At 37.9% G+C, this 19272-nt stretch overlaps 1 protein-coding gene across 12 annotated transcripts in view; it reads right to left on the bottom strand.

Moving 5' to 3' along the window:
- Kcnc2 (potassium voltage-gated channel subfamily C member 2) overlaps window positions 1–19272 on the bottom strand; it is a 181819-nt gene that overhangs the window by 75062 nt on the left and 87485 nt on the right. The window lies entirely within an intron of this gene.

Below are 19272 nucleotides of genomic sequence, written 5' to 3'. Positions count from 1 at the left end.
AAGAAGAAGAAGAAGAAGAAGAAGAAGAAGAAGAAGAAGAAGAAGAAGAAGAAGAAGAAGAAGAAGAAGAAGAAGTTTACAAGAAACCACATTGTGTTTCAGAGTTAGCTCCTTGGTCTGTTAAGCACAATGGAGCAGCGTTTTGCTAAACTTGGCAACAGGAAGGAAGAATTTGTTGATTCCATGTAAGAGTGTAAGCAACCCCGATTTCTATTAAGCATCTCTGAAAAAGAACAAATGTGGCCAAACTCTAACATTCATTGCTCCAAAGAGCTACTTAGCATACAAGCACTTCATCAGAAAATTGAAAAGACCGAGGACCAGCATCCTATACTCTCTGCTTCAACACAGATTGCCCAGGACTTCGGCTACAGCCATAGTGATGCTATGGTGTTCTTCCTCACTCTGAGCACCAGGGAAAACGGATGAAAGGAACAAGAAGGAAGCGAAACAAAATCCAAATTCCTATTCCTCTGTGACCAAATTTAACAAGCCTTGAAATTGCTAGAAAATGAAATCTCATTTAAGAGGAAAGAATGCATTTCCATTACCCAATCATCAAGTTCAAACCACTTATCCTAGCAATGCAAACTGACGGCACATGCATGTGGATAATCACACGGGAAGCAGTAATGGTACATCTCAGCGGAGTGCCGAGCCCCAAAAAGTCCATAGCCCAGGCAGGAACAATTCTTCTGCATGCACTGGCCTCATGCTGAGTTTTGTCACAGGGCAATTTCATCAGTGGAGAATACAGGAAGCTCACAGGCAACAACAGATCTTTATTCCCAGCAAGTTGCTTCTCTAGGGGAATAGAAATCAGCTTTTCCCTCAGCAGAAGGGATTGTTAAGTAGCCGTATTTTTGTGTTTGCAGAAGAATTAGGAAAGGAAGAAAATGAGCTGTTTTCCATATGTGAGGAGAAAAACAAGAGGTTGACAATGCAGCAGGAGAGCACATTTCTTTTTTTTTTTTTTTATCTTTTACCCCCCTCTTCTAAGGAATATTCAATCCTTTCAAAAGGCTTATAATATAATCATTAGGTGTAACTGAGATGACAAGCGATATCTGCATTGGTTACCTATTACTACCTTAGGAAGCCGGAAGCAGTAGATTCAGGAAGAAAGCATACTGCAGGTCAAAGTGGACTGTCATAGGGTCTCTAACAGTGTGAAGATCTTGACAAATTTTCAGGAATTATTTAATATTTTCTGACAGTGTCCAAAGACATACAGGATCCCAATTATATATGTCTATATGTACAAACAGATTTCTAATAAATATTCACATATCTATAGTTAAACACGTTTTTAATTATATATAAACATACCCACCTATTTTGTATTTTAAATTAAAAAAGAGCTATACCTCATTGGAGTTAATTAAAGGCTTGGCAGGAAAATTACATTTTTACCAACCTAGTGAGGTTTCAGAACGTCTACAAAGTGACACTGCCCCAGGACCATAATTCCCCTTACATGTTTACTGTTAAGAGATATTTTTAAACAGTGAACAGTACATTCAATACTATAATCATATAATTTGTTTCATATTGGAATACATGGAAAGAGATCTTTGAACATTCGCGTTGTTTAAAACAATTGTATGAATGGTGTTCAGGCAGGTCTACCCAGGAGGAGGAACGGTGTTTGACAATATGCATGGGAACACACATGCAAAAACGTGATGTCGAGATGGATACTAGGAATGATGAGAGCAATTTTCCACTTTCCCTAAAACAGTGCTGAGTAGCTTACAAAATTCTCTCTAAGGACCAATCCCAGGATTTGCAAATGCATATAATTAAAAAGACAAAAAGCAAACAAACCCATAAATATAATTGAAAATGTCCCACTATGAGTCACATTTGGCACAGAGGCTAGACATATTTGCAAATATGTTTCTTGAATGTGGGTGGGTTTCTCCCCCAGACCCTTTTCTTTCTGTCTTTTTTACTAAATAAAATTCATTGTTAAGGAAATCCCAAGATGGGTTCTTATCCATCATTCCTGAACCTGAAGATTAAACCATGCATAAGTAACCTTGTATAAGATTCTTATTATCACTGCCATGATTATTGACACTATATTCTTATTTAGTATCAATGACTCTTCTGGATAGTCTGTCCTTCCATGGTTTCCTTACTCCCTAGCCCCAGATGGGACATAAAGATGTACAAAAATTTTAAGATAGAGTGAATATACTTTAGCATTAGTAATTTATAGTTATCTATCTGAGTCAATATTACAAACTGATTACAAAGCTTCATGTTCATGGAGCTTCATAATATCTAAATATATGTACAGTACATTTGTTCCAAAACAACAGGAGAGAGAAACAATCTTATTATTGATCGTGTTGCACTTTAATAGCTTCCAATGAATTGCCATTCTGCCCATGATTTTGAACTCCAGTTACTTCACTCAATAATTTAATCACCATCATAAACTTTTACTTAGAATGCATATGCCCCAGTTCTTCTTTGAAGTAATTTCCAAATGTCAATTTACCTTTGCAATATGCTTTACAGTAGTTCCACATAAGAAAAATGACACAAAAACATTAAGGAGTTAGCCAAATAGTAGAATTAGGTTTCAAACTCAGAAGTCTGATTGGGACCCCAAAACAGTACCACTGAGCACTAATTCTCTACACATAATAAAAATCATTTTCTTCCATATTAATAATTTTAACAATCTAGTCTGTTAACACTTTTTGTGCATCTACATTTTTGCTACTAAACTAGGTACTTGAGACATGAAAATATCAAATAGAATGAAACTTTCTGACCAGAAGAAAGTTTGTTGGTGCTAAAGTCAGAAACAAATAAAAGACGTTAATCAGTGTGATATACAAACTATCAGTCATCTGAAAGAAAAAAAGTCAAATAAGAATGACTGCATAGACAGGGAGTGACAATATACTGTTCTAAATGTCTTCATTGCAGAGAGAGCGTTTACGATGAGGATGAAAGGAAGTAAGGGTGCACAAGAAGGACATTCTAACAAAGTGCATCAAATACAAGAACCCAGAGGCTAAGCAGTACTGAATATATGTAAGTAATATTAAGAGGACCAGCATATCAGCAGTAGCAGGAACAAAGGGGCAGAAATGTAAAAAGTGAGCTCAGAAAGAGATGGGGATCTGGACACAAAAAAATATCTAGTTTGCTTTTGCCAACTTCTATTTGAAGCAGAAAGAGTTCTCTAGGATTTATCTCTGATTAATGACAGGGCCAGTTAGTCTCAAACCTCTGTAATAGTTATAGTTTTGGTTGATGCACAGAAGGAAAACATGAAATACATCTATTGATTTGAATATATTTTGTGAATACTCTCAAGCAATATAGTTACAACTTTTTGGTTTAAAACTCAGAAGAGTAAGAGGAATTCAGTGATGACAACCTTGAAATATATGATGTTTTGAGGGATCTGAAATAGCAAACAGATAAAACTAGTCCCTGAGTCATCAATCTTTCCCTTTCTAAAATATTCAGAAAGAGCTGCAAAACAATTACTTCTACCTGATGCATACTAAAATGAAGAACTCTCCAGACACTCTTATTTCCTGGAAGTAGCAAGCAGAATCCTGAGTGCAAGCTTAATTTGCCTCTAGCTTCAGTATTCACATCCCAAATGAGATAAAGTAAAATCAAAATTGAGAGAAACAATTGTAAGGCTTAAAAGTCACCAGTATCGTCCTTGGGCTCCTCACTCTCAGGAGCCAGACACATCATTTCAATTGATATTTACAAAGAGGATAGGTTGAATCTTTCTTCTCGCTTCTCTAATGTGACTATCTTATGACTGAGACATCAAGGTTTAAATAAGAAACATGTAAGTCACTAATGTAACCTTCAGAAAACTACTTACCCTCTCTGACATTTCATTTACACCCACAGCCTTGAACAAAGTACCTGATTGAAAGAGACAGTTCGTGTCTTCTCTGGCTGTAGGACAACATGGTGGCATCCATAAAGAATTAATTGGGCTCTGAAACAAGGAAGAACCACACAGCTGCTGCCATGATTATTCCACCTTCATTGTGATGATGTGTTTGTCCTCTGCCTCAAACTTATTAATAGATTCTAAAATATCCATGTCCATTCTTTAGCCGCTCCACATTCCCTAATGCTTGAATTCCCAATATGTTACCTATGGTGAGGACTTTAAGAGAAAATTATAGTGAGGGAGAGGGAATGTGGTGATTATGATTTTGTTCCAATTATAGCTTCAGAAAATTATGTTGATCATTGCACATCTCTGTATTATTCTTTTCCATGGTGAGAGAATTGGAGATTCTTTTGAAGGGCAAAAAAAAGGAGATTTGCTGTTTTCCTCCATTTAACCCCCTAGAGTTCCTAGATCAGTTTTCTGACAGTGTTGTTTAAGCATCCATCTTAGAAGCAATTATCTGAAAACTGCTATCAGTTAAGACTAGGAGGAGATTTGACTAAGTTGTCATCTGTCACTGTCCCTTCCAAGTTTATGCTTATTTTATAAACCTGGGAATTAGAACTTTCTGCCCCTAATCCCTCAAAGATTCTTATAAATGGATTTTTGTTTGCTTTAATCCATTCTAACACAAAGAGAGAAGTGTCTTTTCATGAATCTCTGTTGTGTTTTAAGACTAAGTTGGTTTTGTTGGGAAGGGGTATTTAAATGTTTTTAAAAGACATTCAGGTGAGACTTAAACCATTGCACAACAATTCAAACTTACTCCTTTGAAACTGCATTTTTATATGTGTCTGGGAGGAAAAGATAGTTCTTGACAGCTACTGTCAGAATTTTCCTGTCATCAGCTTCAAGATGAGCTGGGAAGTGATGCAGTTACATACTAGAAAAAGTACAAAATTTATAATCTAGCCAAATAGGAATCAAAATGATATTCATTCATTAATATACCTATGGAAGGTTATTTATCAAAGCTCCATTCATTACTGAAACATTATTCATTTACATTTATTCATTAATATATAACTTCATTAAGATAATGAACTAAGTATTCATTCATTAATATAGCCATGGAAGTTCATCTTTCATCAAAGCTTTAATTTCCTCATATAATAAAAGGCAAAATATCTTTCATACCTGAATGATCATCATCTAATAGGAAAACTTGGAAGATTCTAGAAAGACATCATGCCTGGATCTTGAACCTTAATGTCCCTACCATCTTCATCATCAACATAGTATGAAAAGGCAAAGTAGGTGCCCATTCTCCTGATGATTATCAAGAAACCATGTGCCTAGAGTTATTATTTGGACCATGGTGCGCTAGTGATAACTATTTTCTTGAGGGCACGAGTTGTTTTGGGAATCTCATACTTGGCAGTGTCTACAAACCCATATAAGAGATATAAGAGGGACTGTATCACCCTTAGATCTGAAACTAACCCTGTGTAGGGCTTTTTAGCACCCAAGCACAAATGCAAGCATACGCGAAGTTTTCCCATGCTGCCTCCTCAGTTCCCAAGTCCTCCTTGAAAAGAATGTAAAGCTACTAAGCTTATCTCTTCCTCTTCATGGTTGGCCAGCTCTTATGAGACTCTGAAAACTTGGCATGATACCTACAAACAGACAAGGAGATCTATCAACATATGGGTGAAGATGATGACTTTTGTTTTAAATAAATTATTTAAAAATTGGACAACAGCATGAAATAAAGAAAGAACATTCAAAGATTTTAAACTGGATTTTTTCAATGCGCTAGAGAAAAATGAAAATGAGATTAAAACTTCTGAAAGATTACAAAGATCTATGGGTAGAAATACCTCTGAATAAAAGAAAGAGTAGATAAGAATATAAAAGACTGAAAAAGAAAAGTTTATTCTAAAGAAAAATACAGGAGGTTTGATATGCAAATAATGAGAATTTCAGATGAAGGAAAATGAACAGATGGAAGAGAGTGAATAATCAAGCCAACAATAGACAAAACGTTTTCTGAACTGAAGAAATACTTGAGTTGCAGATTGAAAGGGTTCACTCCGTCCTAGAAAAGACTAATGGGAGGAAAAACACATCCTGGAAATTATTCTGCATTTCTAAGATGAGGTGAATTCTTTAAAAGAATAAGAGTAGCTTATAAAATATCTGAAATACCAGAGCCTCCATAATATTCCCAGGCCACTGAAGGATGACTGCGATTAAGAACTTATACCCAACCAAATATATCTGGGCACAGGGGTCTTTTCTGAGCCTGACACTCCACCAAGGACCATGTATGGATATAACCTAGAACCTCTGCTCGGATGTAGCCCGTGGTAGCTCAGTAACCAATTGGTTTCCCATAGTAAGGGGAACAGGGACTATTTCTAACAGGAACTCAATGGCAGGATCTTTGACCTCCCCACCCCCCAAGGGAGGAGCAGTCCTGCTAGGCCACAAGAAGGACTTTGCAGCCAGTCCTGAAGATACCTGATAAAACAGGGTCAGATGAAAGGGGAGGAGGTCCTCCCCAATCAGTGGACTTAGAAAGGGGCAGGGAGGAGATGAGGGAGGAAGGGTGGGAGGGAAGGCTTGGGAGGGAATGAGGGAGTAGGATGCAGCTGGGATACAAAGTTAATAAAATGTAACTAATAATAAAAATAAAATAATTATAAATTAAAAAAGAACTTATACCCAGGGCTAAGGATATAGCTATTAAGCAGGGAGCTTGCTATCATGCATGAACTATTAGAACCACATAAAACTAGCCTAGTGGTACATGCCTGTAATCCAGAATTAGGAAGGCAGAATAAAGATTATCAAAGTTTGGGGTCATTCTTGTGTGTAGATTGTGAGTCCATAAAATAAGGCTACACAAAACCTTATTTCAATACATACATACACATATTAGTATGTGTATATTTCACATTTCAAAGCATTCATTAAATTGACATTAGCACCTAAGTAATTCTCTGCAACTTATTTTGTCCAATAGTATGTGATGACACTTACATACTTTTCTAAAGTGGATTTGCCTTTACTTTACAGTAATGAGTCACTGTATGACCCATATAGTGTATCCATTTTCCTGTTTGAGAATGTGTTAGTAACCAGTTAGAAAGACTATTGCTGTGTGATGGGTAATGTTGGTAGATAGATGATAGATAGATAGATAGATAGATAGATAGATAGATAGATAGATAGATAGATGATAGATAGAAAGATATAGCTATAAAATTTGTTCAATTCTGTTCCTTTAGAGAAGTCTAATTCATGCTGCATTTTCTTTAGTATATATTTTTTTCTTGGTAGAAAAGTTTCTCAAGTTAGACACGTCAATGTTCTGTATACTAAATAATGTCCATTCTAAAAGCAATTCTAAATATTTTTTACTACATGTAAAATATGAGTTTTCATTGAAAGTTACAGACATTTGACATCATTCATAAAAATTCTCAAAACCTTTTGAAATATTAAAAGTGAAGCTCAGTTAAGTCTAGCATTAAGCATAATAATAGAATAGATCATTACGGATGGATAAAAGGATTGGAATGGTAGAATACATGTCGGGGGGGAGGGAAGGGAAGAGAGGGCTAAGAGAGGGAATACTGAGAAAGACCACTGAAATTAGGAGCCATGTGAGGGGTAGTATAGAAACCAAATATAGTAGAAGCTTTCTAAAATATATACACAGTTGAAGGTAACATAAATAAAATTGCCAAATAATGGAGGAGACAGAGTCCCAGCTAGACATCTCCTGTCACCAAATGAAGCTTCCAGTACCAGGACTGAGTTGTTGGCCAAAGATGTCTCATTGGAATCCCCAAACTGCTTATGCTGATGCTTATTATAGGTTGCTCTCCAAGAACTGACTGTAAGGCCCCTTTGCTGAAGACAGTTCCCACACAACTCACTGAAGACAGAGAATCGAGATGCTGTCTACACAGAGCTTTAACTCCTACATGCTAGTGTCTTTGGTACATGAAGGTACTCTGAATGCTACAAATAGAGAAATGTAAACACCAAGCCAGCCTCAAACTGTTTGATCTACAATTTTGTCCTTCCAGCAAGATACACTAGTGCAATGGTAGCACAAACCTCGTGGAAGTAACCAACCGTCGTCTGATTTGCCTGAAGGCCCAGTCCATGAAATGGAACCCATAGGTTTCACTGCCTGGGTGACCAAGAACCAGAGATCACATAGTCCAAGAACCTAGAGAAAAACCAAATACTGCTGTCCAGAAAAAGAAAACGAGGAAGAGGAAGAGGCGAAGGAGGAGGAAGAGGGGGAGGAAGGGAAGTAGAAGGGGAAAAAAAGCTGCAAAAAAAATTAGTTCAGATGACATTCTGTTCTACATACAGATTAGAGTCTTGCTCAGAAGAGGTAGAAAGAGTGTAAGAGCCAAAGAGGATGAATGGCACCAAGAAAGCAAGAAAGCAAGTCCTTTAAATCAATTTAAAGCTCATGTGAACTCACAGAGACTGAGTTAGCATGCACAGGTTCTGCATGGGTCTGCACCAGATCCTCTGCATATATTATGGCTTATAGCTCAGTGTTTTTATGGGACTCCCGAGTGTTTGAATGAATGGGTTTCTGATTCTTGTACCTTTTCTTGGGTTCCTTTTCTTCTGTTTGCTTGTCCTCTGCAACTCTCAAGCATTAGTTTTTGTCTGATCTTATTATATTCTACTTTATGATTATGCCTTAGAAGCCTGTTTGTTTTCAAATAAGAAGTATAAAGTGAGTGAATCTGGATGGGAGGGAGCTACCAGAGGAACTGGGAGGACTAGAGGTAGGAGAAACGATAATCAGGTTACAATGTAAGATTAAAAACAAAATGGTTGGTCAGCAGTGGTGAACTCCTTTAATCCCAGCACCAGGGATGCCTCCCTAGTGCCTCGCCCAAAGGTAGGTGAGTTTGAGGCCAGAGTGAGTTCCAGGTCAGCTAAGGATGTTACACAGAGAAATCCTGTCTTAACAAAAAAAAAAAAAAAAGAAAAATCTTATTTTCAATAAAAAGAAAAATAAACTAATAGAAAAGGTTATTTCCTGATGTTTGTGTTAGTGTGTATGTGTCCATATGTTGTCTTAGTTAATTTCCTATTGATGTGGTAAAATATCATAAACAAGGAAAGAAACAGAAAGAGGGTTTATTAGGGACTTACAGTTCTAGAGGGATGAGTACATTACTATCACAGCAAGGGCAAAGGCGGCAGGCATGACACTGGAGCGGCAGCTGAGTTTATATTTCAATCAATAAACAGTAAGCTGAGAGCACAATGAAAATTGTAGGAGTATTTTAAAACCTCAAGAAGTCTCATAGTGACATGCCTTATCCAAGAAGGCTGTACCTCCTAATATTTGCCAAACAGTTCTACCAACTGGGGACCAAGTATTCAAACATATGAGCATGAAGTCCTTCTCATTCAAACCACTATATTCCACTCCTTGACCCACATAGGTTTGGGCCCATATCATAATATGAAAAGGCAGTTAGTCTAAATCCAAAAGTCCACATAATCTTTCAGTCTCAACACTTTTTTTTAGTTCTTTTTTATTCATATGAATTTTAAGTTATTTCTCTGTCATTTTCAAATGTATGGCAAACTTTCATTTCTTCCCATCTATTGGAAATAGATTGTTTATTCATACAAGGTATCCTGATTATAGTTTCCCTTCTTCCCACTCTTCCCAGTTCCTCCCCACTTCCCCTTCCCTCCAGATCCACTCCCTTTAGAAAAGAATAGGCTTCAAAGAGACAAAAAACAAACTTAAAGAAGTAAAATACAACAAGATCAAACAAAACCTATCATGTTGAAGTTGTACATGGCAACACAATAGGAGGAAAAAAGTCCCAAGAGCAGGCACAAGAATCAGAGACCCACTTGTTCTCAGTCAAGAGTCCCATGAAAATACTAAACTAATAGCAATACTATGCATACAGATGACCTGGAGCAGACCCATGTAGGCTCTGCGCTTGCTGCTTCAGGCTCTGTGAGTTCATGCGCACCTCACTTATTTGACCCAGTGGGCCTTGTTTTTCAGGAGTGGCATGTGAAGCTGTGTCTTCCTTAGTAGCAACAATGCTGAAGCTAAATTTAGTTCTGCAACTTTTTGAAGAACTAAAAGAGTTTTGAAGTGTTTAATAAGAGTTTTTGCTGCTTTGAGGGTTAGCTCTGCATAAAACCATCCTGTGTTTTCCTTTTTTTTTGGGGGGGGGGGGGGGGTGCAATTGTTACTGCTTTTTGCTTTCAAGAATTTAATCTGTTTTTTATTTCATCTAAATTAAAAAAAATTGTTCTCTCTTTTTTCTCCTCCTCTCCTCAACCTCTCTTTTTTGTATCCTAATTCTATATTTATTTTTAAACTTCTCAGCTAAAAAAAAATCACAAAAGTAAGGCTCAACTTCATTACCAAGTAATTCTCCAGAGGTGAGCTGACACAAGTACATGAAACACTACCAAGACATCCAAATAGGTAAGAATCTTATACTTGAGAATAAAGGAAACTTAGGTGCAGTAATTTTAAATTAATTGCAATCTAAAAAAAAAAAAAAAAAAAAGCGATTCTCATGAGTCAACCTGCCCAAACTAAAACTGAAAATGTAGAAGTAGAAGAAAAGAGGCAATAAATGACCACAAATACATATATTAGGTCTTTTCTTCACAGTTAACATTGTCTAAAGATTGGTAGAACATTGGACACCCACAGAATATTCTCAAAATGACACAAGGCAGAATCAACATAGTTTGACAACTAGGTAAGCTGTACTCAACTTATAAGTAACTGAATATACATAATGGAGTTTTTCATCTTTAAAATAAAATATCTATATAAGTATTACCTATGTAAATATATGAATCTATATATTGCTTAAGAAAAAGTGATTCAGCAGAACATTATGTTGGGTAAATTGAATCAGTCTTCAAGAGACAAATACTTTATGTTTTTTTTCTATCACTGTCTGTTTCTATGATTTATATAGACAAATAAAACCTATGAATGACGTAAAAGTGTCCAGGGGGAGGGCCAGGACCCACAGAAGTGGGTGAAAAGGGGGCTAGGAGGGGATATACTTGATGTATAATGCAGATTTGTGTGAAGGTTTTAAAATAATTATTTAAAGAAGGGAAAAAATCCCTGGTATTTAGGAAAGGACATTTCTCAGTGTTTGAATATCTGAAGTGTTCCATGTGGACATACACACATGAAGGTGCTTATCATTTGACAAATTTAAACAATTTATAAATAGTGAACTGACATTAGTCAAAATATTCATATCAGCACATTTCGGCCTGTATAGTTAACATACACAGCCCACCACAGCAGCTGTTCAGAATGCCACACAACTTTTCCACAAATAGAGTTGATAGTGACTAAGGACACAGCCTGCTCATTATGAATGGGAAGCTATCATTAAGCCTCAGACACTCACCTTTGCAAACTTACGGCATATTACTTCTACAGGGATGCTCTATTTGTGCTAAATTTTAGTCTCAGTCATGTCGCGAAAAGAGTCCTACCTATGGTTTACAACATGACAGTGTGCAGATGTAAAAACATTAATTTCTAGCTATTTAAAATCTTTGTAGTATGGTTATCCTATATTATATTTTTAATATAGACTTATAAGTGAGTATATACCATGTGTGTCTTTCTGTTTCTGAGTTACCTCACTCAGGATGATCTTTTTTAGATCCATCCATTTGCCTGTAATTTTCATGAATTCCTTGTTTTTAGCAGCTGAGTAGTAGTCCCGTTGTGTAAATGTACCACAATTTCTGTATCCATTCCTCAACTGAGAGACATCTAAGTTGTTTCCAGATTCTGGCTATTACAAATAAAGTTGCTATTGACATAGCAACTGTATAGAATAAACATACTAAAATCTACAGTCCTAAAGAAACTAAACAACAAAGAGGACCCTAGGGAAGATGCTTAATCTCATTCAGAGGGATAAACAGGATAGACACCAGAAGCTGTGGAAGAGAGTGAACAGGATGGAAGATACTATAGAGGGTCCTATGAAAGGCTCCACCCAACAGAGGATTGAAGCAGATGCTGAGACTCACAACCAAACTTTGGGCAGAGCACAGTCTTATGGAAGAAGTGGGGGATAGAAAAACATGGAGGGACAGGAGCCCCATAAGGAGACCAACAAAACTAAAAAAACTCTGAGCTCCCCGCCCCCCGGTTCTGCAGAGACTGATGTACCAACCAAGGACCATTCATGGAAAGGATCTAGAGTCCCTGCTCAAATGTAGCCAATAAGAAGTTCAATCTCCACATAGATTTCTGAGTAAGAAAAGCAGGGGCTGCCTCGGTAATGAACTCTGTTGCCTGCTCTTGGATCACTTGCCCATGGCAATGTGGCCTTGCCAGGACACAGACGATCCAGGCAGTCCTGATGAGACTTGACAAGCTATGGGCAGATGGCAAACGAAGAGAACTTCCCTTTTCAGTGGACAAGGGGAAGGGAATAGAGGAGAAGAGGATGGAAGGGTGGGACTGGGAGGAGTTAAGGAAGGGGGCTTCAATCAGGATATATAATGAATAAATTGTAAAAAAAAAAAATTAAAAATGTAAAAAATGAAGTCTTTGTAGGAAAGAAACTTTTAAAATTAATTGATCCATCTTACTAAAGCATATGTACTTTAAAAACCTATTATTTTAGTGGATTTTTTAAAAATATTTAAGTGTGTGTCTGTGTCTGTGTGTGTGTGCGTGCGCGAGTGCACGTGTGTGTGTGTGTGTGTGTGTGTGTGTGTGTGTGTGTGCGTGTGTGAGGTGTGTATAGGTAAGAGACAACCACAAGTGTCTTCCCTCAGCAATTTCCCATCTTGCTTCCTGAGAAAAAGTATTTCACTGGCCAGGACCTCACTGAGTACTCTGGGATGGCTGGTCAGGCCTTTGTCCCCAGCACTGGGATTACTAGAACACACATCATACCTAGCTTTTCTCATGAATTCTGGTGAATCAAACTTATTCCCTGATGTTTGCACAAGTACTTGAAGTTTCCATTCTCTCTCCTATTCTCCATTCATTTGCAAATGTATGCTTCTATACATAAAGAAAGACATTTGTTTCATGTGTTTGACTCAAGATTGAGAATTCTTCCTGGAATTCTGTTCTACTTCTCTTTTACATACAAAACTCTTCCATGCCCAGCCGCCACGAGTCACCCTGACTAGCTCGGGTCACACTGACACTTCTTCTCTGAGCACATTGTCCTCTTGCATAAGAATGATATAGATTGGTACCTAGCCACATCTCTGCTTCTGTGAGTTTTCATCACTTCTAGGCAAAATTATTTTTAAAATCTAAAGAGAAGTTTAGCTGCCCTCTGCAGATACACAATGAATATAAGTATCGGATCGTGTACACCCAAAACTATCCTGGGACTCTCTGCTTTAGATCATTTATTGAAGCTCCCAGGGGACATTATATATGTTCCTTGAAAGCAGCAGTGACAATGTACTTTCTTAAACCCACTGAACTCCGTTTGTCTACACAAAAACATTGTGTGCCTTTTGCAGAAGCCAAAGTTAGGACGTTGTAACTCAACAAGAGACACCAGTGCAGTTCAGTACCTCTGTGTCAGGGTCACCGAGAAACAACCTCTAAAGCTGGCTGAGAAAACCCCATTTCCTTGTTCAAGAGATGTCTGGAAAACCGCCGAAGGACAGCTGTCACACTCCTGCCTCACAGGCATGATGGGAAGAAAGTTCCCTCCTAGGGGTGTGATTGGAAGCACTTCATATAAAAATGATAATAGAATGACAAAAGGAGCAATTACACTCCAAAGTTAAAGCAGCCTTTCAAAGATCAGTGTTATTTCTTCCTTAGCCACATAGCTTTCTTTGTCAGATTCGACTGAAGTAAACATTCTGCTTTAAATAGTGATGCATATATCCTGAAGAGAGACGACCACTATTAAGAAAAGACAGCAGTATTTTCAATGGCAAGAAAAAGCAGTGAGAATAAGCAATAAACAAAGATATTCTGGCTTGAAATTCAGATTTCTAGATAACACAAAAACACTCGAGAGTAGAGCAAAGGGGTAATATAAGAGCTGTGAGACTCAAAAAACCCTGTCCCTAATGGTATTCCCTGGCACTCTCGGGCCACACCCCTGAACCCACTGCCCTTAGAAGACAGTGAGTGAAGACCCACCCCACAAACACCGGCAAGCAGTGGTCTGCACACCTTGCTCCGCACCTTATGGTTAGAGCAGACAGTACCCACCCTTTTACAGCTTGCCTTCACAGTGGAGCTCTGAAAGAGCGGCGCTCCGTCTATTTTAACTCAATTTTTCAGGCTAGGTTTGAAAAACACTTCCCTTTCCAATTGTTCTCTTTGGCATACCATTCACACAGCTACATTTCTTTTTTTGTTTTTGTTTTTCTTTTAGTTTCGCTCTCTGACTCTCATTATCATCAGTAATTACCAGTAATTAGGATTTTTTTTCTTGCATTGCTGTTAATTTTTTTATTTTATGGAAGAGAAAACAAAAAAGATAGGAAGACCTTCCAGATGTAATTACACATTTGTCTTCATATATAAGAAGTTTCTAGGTCTTAAGGCTTTTTTTTTTTCGCTTGTGATTCTCAAAGAAGGTTTTCTTTTGAACCCATTTGCCCATTCATGTCAGAATATACAAAGAAGAAAATCAGAAGCTGCACTGTCAACAGGCTGTCCTGTATTGCCTTTATGATCTGGATGACAACTATCAAATGACAATGAATATAACAACTTATCCTCAGGAAAGACCAGGGCAGTGACTTTTTGTGGCCATTATTAGGACCCTAAGGTAGCCTTGAAGAATCCAGATGATTTCTAAAGTTAGATGTTGTTTTCCTATATCCAACCCACTTTGCTGCCGTTTTCATCATTGTTCTTTAACAGAGGTGATGCTGCAGTTTTAGGATATTGATTTTAAAAAAGTTAAATAATTAAAGTGCCTGTCCCTGGAGAGATGAACCTGAGAGGACAATAAAGCTACATAATGTATATTAATGTCTTCTCTATGTCCTTTACACAGATAGCGATCTATAAACATTGGAAATGAGGAGAGGCTCTCCGTCAAATATTTTTTAATGGAGATTGGTAGGTGACGTGGTAAAGTGTTTTTAAGTGTTTATAATAATGCATGCTACAATTTAAAAATATAGAGCTTGAGCATCCCAGTGAATGGCACCACTTCAGTTTTGCTACCCAAAGTGCCTGCATAGTGAGATGGCTACCTCACTACACAGCACTCATCAAAATGAGAAGGTTCATTATCTCTGTGCCTCAGAGTCAGTATTAAGTCTTTAAAAGTTAAATGGGCCTTTAGAATGTTTCATGAAACCCCAGGATTTTTATCAAATAGATATTGGACAAATACGCCAAGTTTCCAGAGGGGCACTGACTTAAGACCTTTCAAATACATGATGATTGGTCATTTACTGATGAGTGCTATTACTGCATAACCTACAATGTGCCCAGTTTCTAAGGCACAGGTAAGGACAGCATCTACTTGTTAAAATGAAATTTCTAACTTCTGGTTTGAACAGTCGAGTAATGATAATGAAAACAAACAAAAAATTAAATAAAATACCTGGTTAACAAAAGGGACCAAGGCCTGTGCCAGTTAAAATAATGGGTTTGAAGAAGGCCTCATAAAAAGGTTATCCTGAAGTACCTCCTAAACAAAAAATGGTGACAGTGAAAATCAAGAGAAAAGAAAAGAAAACAAAACAAAAAACATTTTAAGCAGGAGAACAGGGAAAGCCTGATATAGACGGATAAAGAGCAAATAAAGACTGGCTGAGACACACTGAAAAAACAGAGCATGGGAATGAGTCAGGGAAGGTTGTGCATTAGACAGCATGCTCAGAAGGGCAGGCTCCATGCTGTTCCACCTGAAATTCAAGGGGATTTTAGAAGGAAATCAGGAACTGCAAGATGGTTCCACTGATAAAGCACTTGCTGCCCCCAAAACCTCTTAACTGGAATTGGACCTGCAACCCACAAGAACTGGAAAGAGAATCAGTTCCACAAAGTTGTCTCTGACATTCACATGCTCACCATATTTCAGGAACACACACACACATACATGCATCTTTCAAGATTTAGGTTTTCAAAAACAGTTTATTTGACAGAACCTGGTCACTGATAGAAAAACACATATTCTCCATCTCTGGTGGACATGGAGATCAGCTACACACGAATAACACTATGTTCTACTGTTTATTGTACAGAGCTTTCCCATTCAGTGTCTCATATGTTGCTCAAAATAAAACTGTTGTGTAATGTTATCACAATAACTTTCCCCCAAAAGCCCAGCAAGTAAACAGGTTCAGAGAACTTGTTAACCAAAAAATAATGTAAATAAAACAAACAAATATAGAAAACTAAAAATTCAAACAACAACAAAACAAACCCAAAACCAAAAACAAGAAAAAAAAAATCTCAGCAAACACCTAGAATAAGAGACCTTGAGTCATTTTTCTGGCACCCAAATCATGTTGGTTGTCTGATCGCACATTTCTTACCCTTATAAAATTACGATTTTCCCAGAAAGATGCTCTGTGTCAGAGAAGATAGGATTTGAGATAGGTCACTCTGCTACTTGAGAGCACTCTGTATCTAAAACTTCTCAGTGCTTTTATATGTATGTAAAACTTGCCGAAATGTCTTCCATTCTTGAGAATTAAAGCAGTGTACAAATGATTGTAAAACTTATTATGAAATGACACCTCAGTAGATGTTAGTTCAAAACAGAGTGTCATCCATATAGATGAATGAAAAATATGTTCTGCTTGTCTTTGAAGTACAACTGGAAGACAAAGCGGGCAAGAGATGAATCAAACTGTTACCATACTCTGCATAAAGCTTTCAGAGATTCCCAGGCCATCTTCTCTGTCTCACTTATAATTAATAGAAGACGGGAGGTATAAGCGTAATAAATACAGAACGAATAAAACAGAAGGCAAAGTCTCTCAAGAGCTTTAGCTTAATAATTCTGGTCATATGCACTTAAGGGGTATGCAGAACAACTCACTCCCATTATCTCCCAAACACTCTATCACTTTAATAGGTGCTGAGGTGCCACAATATGGCAGCAGTGTGTTGTCAACATCCACAATTGATTCATGCTACTGCACAGACCACAGTTTCCTGGGTGTACTGGAAATGAGACTTGGCAGACAGCCGCCTGCCTGGCTCTCTACCAGAAGCTGTAATCTCCTCCTTCTGCCATACAATAACCCTATCCTCTCAATCAAACCAGATTTATAGCTGGGAGTGCATGGAGGAGCTGTTCTTTCTAATGCACTTTCTTTGGTCCTGCCAGTTGTTTATGGAGTTGGAACGCATCCATGTGATTCCTCCAAAGTCCTAGGGACCCATCACTCTTGGGAACATCTGAAGCTGCACGTGTTAAGGCCACAGATGAGGCCAACACTCTTAAAAGAATGACTTGCTCCTGACACAGAAGTGCTAAAGTTGATGAAAGACTCTGGCGAAAAGCAGAGAAGTTGCAGAGCTCCTCTTGACATCTGGCTACTAATTACTCTTCAAATCAAGACAGTGGCTGGCCCACAAAATTGAGGGTGTGAGGGTTCCACACAATCTAAACATTTTAAGACACTAATGGATGCTGTTGCATCTCCTTCTGCGCCTCTCTGCACCGATGTATTAAATAGTTCCCACAAAACATTCATCTCTACAGTATCTGCCTTCTTCTTCATCCAGTCCTCTCTACAGCTCTCTCGAGTCCACATGGCCCCATATGCCAAGACTAATTTGATAACCTATGTTTTTCCTTTCCCATTCATTAATAATGTTCTCAGGTCTTAATCCACCTCTCCCTAATTTCTAACACTACAGGTCTTCATTACCAATCCTAATGATTTCCTGCCTTGGTTCTTAAGGTATATTTAGTTTCAATAGATTTCCTACTAATTATACCAAAATTGTTTCCAAACCTTTTCATCCCAGGAAAATCAAACATGTTGTCTGTTAGTTTCAGCTGATTTCAAAAAAATTGCTAACAAATCCTCTTCTTTATTTTTGAAGAACTAGGAAAGAGGGAGCTGTTAATAGCAGGAGGTAATAAGGACACACCAGTGAACAACAGATAGGATCTCTGCATTTGAGAAGCAACAGATACTAAGCAACTAGTCACACATATAACTAGAAAATATAAGTTGTCATGTGTGATAGGAAAAATATATACAAGAGTGGGAGGGAGTCTTCAAAGGCCCCCTGAGGAACTGATTGCATTTCTCACAGGACCATAATCACAGGACCATAATCAGTCTTCTTTGTTTAATTACGCCTTTTTGATTAGCTATTGATGTTAGAATGTTGTATTAGTTTGGTTAGTATTCAGGATGAGATTCAAATTCTCTCTGCAGCTGTGTAGGATCCAGAATCTTTTGGAATTCCCTATAGAACAGTACAATATTCCCCATGGGCGTATTGACGAGTTAAAGAGGGTGTTAGTCACTTGTCAGCTCAGCTATAATGCCAGAGAGATGTTCTCCATCCTCATTCTGGTGTCCAGCATGACTGTTGACCGCCTTTACTTCAACCAGGAGAGAGTTCTTTGTGTTAAGTTTACCCAACACTCCCTGAGAACACAGAGAGGAAAAGTTACAACATGAAGCTCCAGGTTGTCAGTTTCCTGGATGGGTAGAGAATCCACACATGGAGACAACTGCAGGCAAAACCAAGAGTTAGACCATACAACAACCCAACCAAAGAACTTAGAAGGATTGTGGAAGAAGAGTGAAAGATTCCTCAGCACTTGCCAACATCACCCTAGTTTCTAGGAGAAGTGAGACATTTTTGCCCTTCTGCAGACCAGTAAACAATGAGACCCGTGTGTTCGAGACTCATCAGTTAGAGTCGAAAAAGCAGGAAAATTAGACTTGTATTGTGCTAGTCAACAGCAGACACCTTATCAAAACGACACCCAAATCTCACAAGATTCTTATAGGCAGGGGCTGTCATTCCTGCTTCATAGAGACTCATAAAATCTGAGTCCCAGGCCCACTTATGTGGGAGAATGAGTCCACTTTACAACCTGGAATAAACCAGAATTTAAGAATGTTCATGTAATAAAAAGGACAAGATATTAGAGGTGGAAAGGTCAGCTGAGTACTCACTACTCTCATTTGTGGCTAAACGATCTTATGTCCTCATATACTGATAAGTAGTCATGTATGTAAGATAAGAACAATCATCCCCTCTCTACTGTTACAGTACCAAGGTATTGGTACGGTATTGCTATTGGATATGGCAAGGCATAGTCAAAGCTACAAAGACCCCTTTTAATAAGTAATAAAATCTAATACCA

Source organism: Psammomys obesus, unplaced genomic scaffold, assembly GCF_907164565.1.
Source record: "Psammomys obesus unplaced genomic scaffold, mPsaObe1.curated_primary_1811, whole genome shotgun sequence".
Taxonomy (NCBI): domain Eukaryota; kingdom Metazoa; phylum Chordata; class Mammalia; order Rodentia; family Muridae; genus Psammomys; species Psammomys obesus.
Note: the sequence above shows the minus strand (reverse complement) of the source record. Positions and strands in the feature narration are given on the sequence as shown.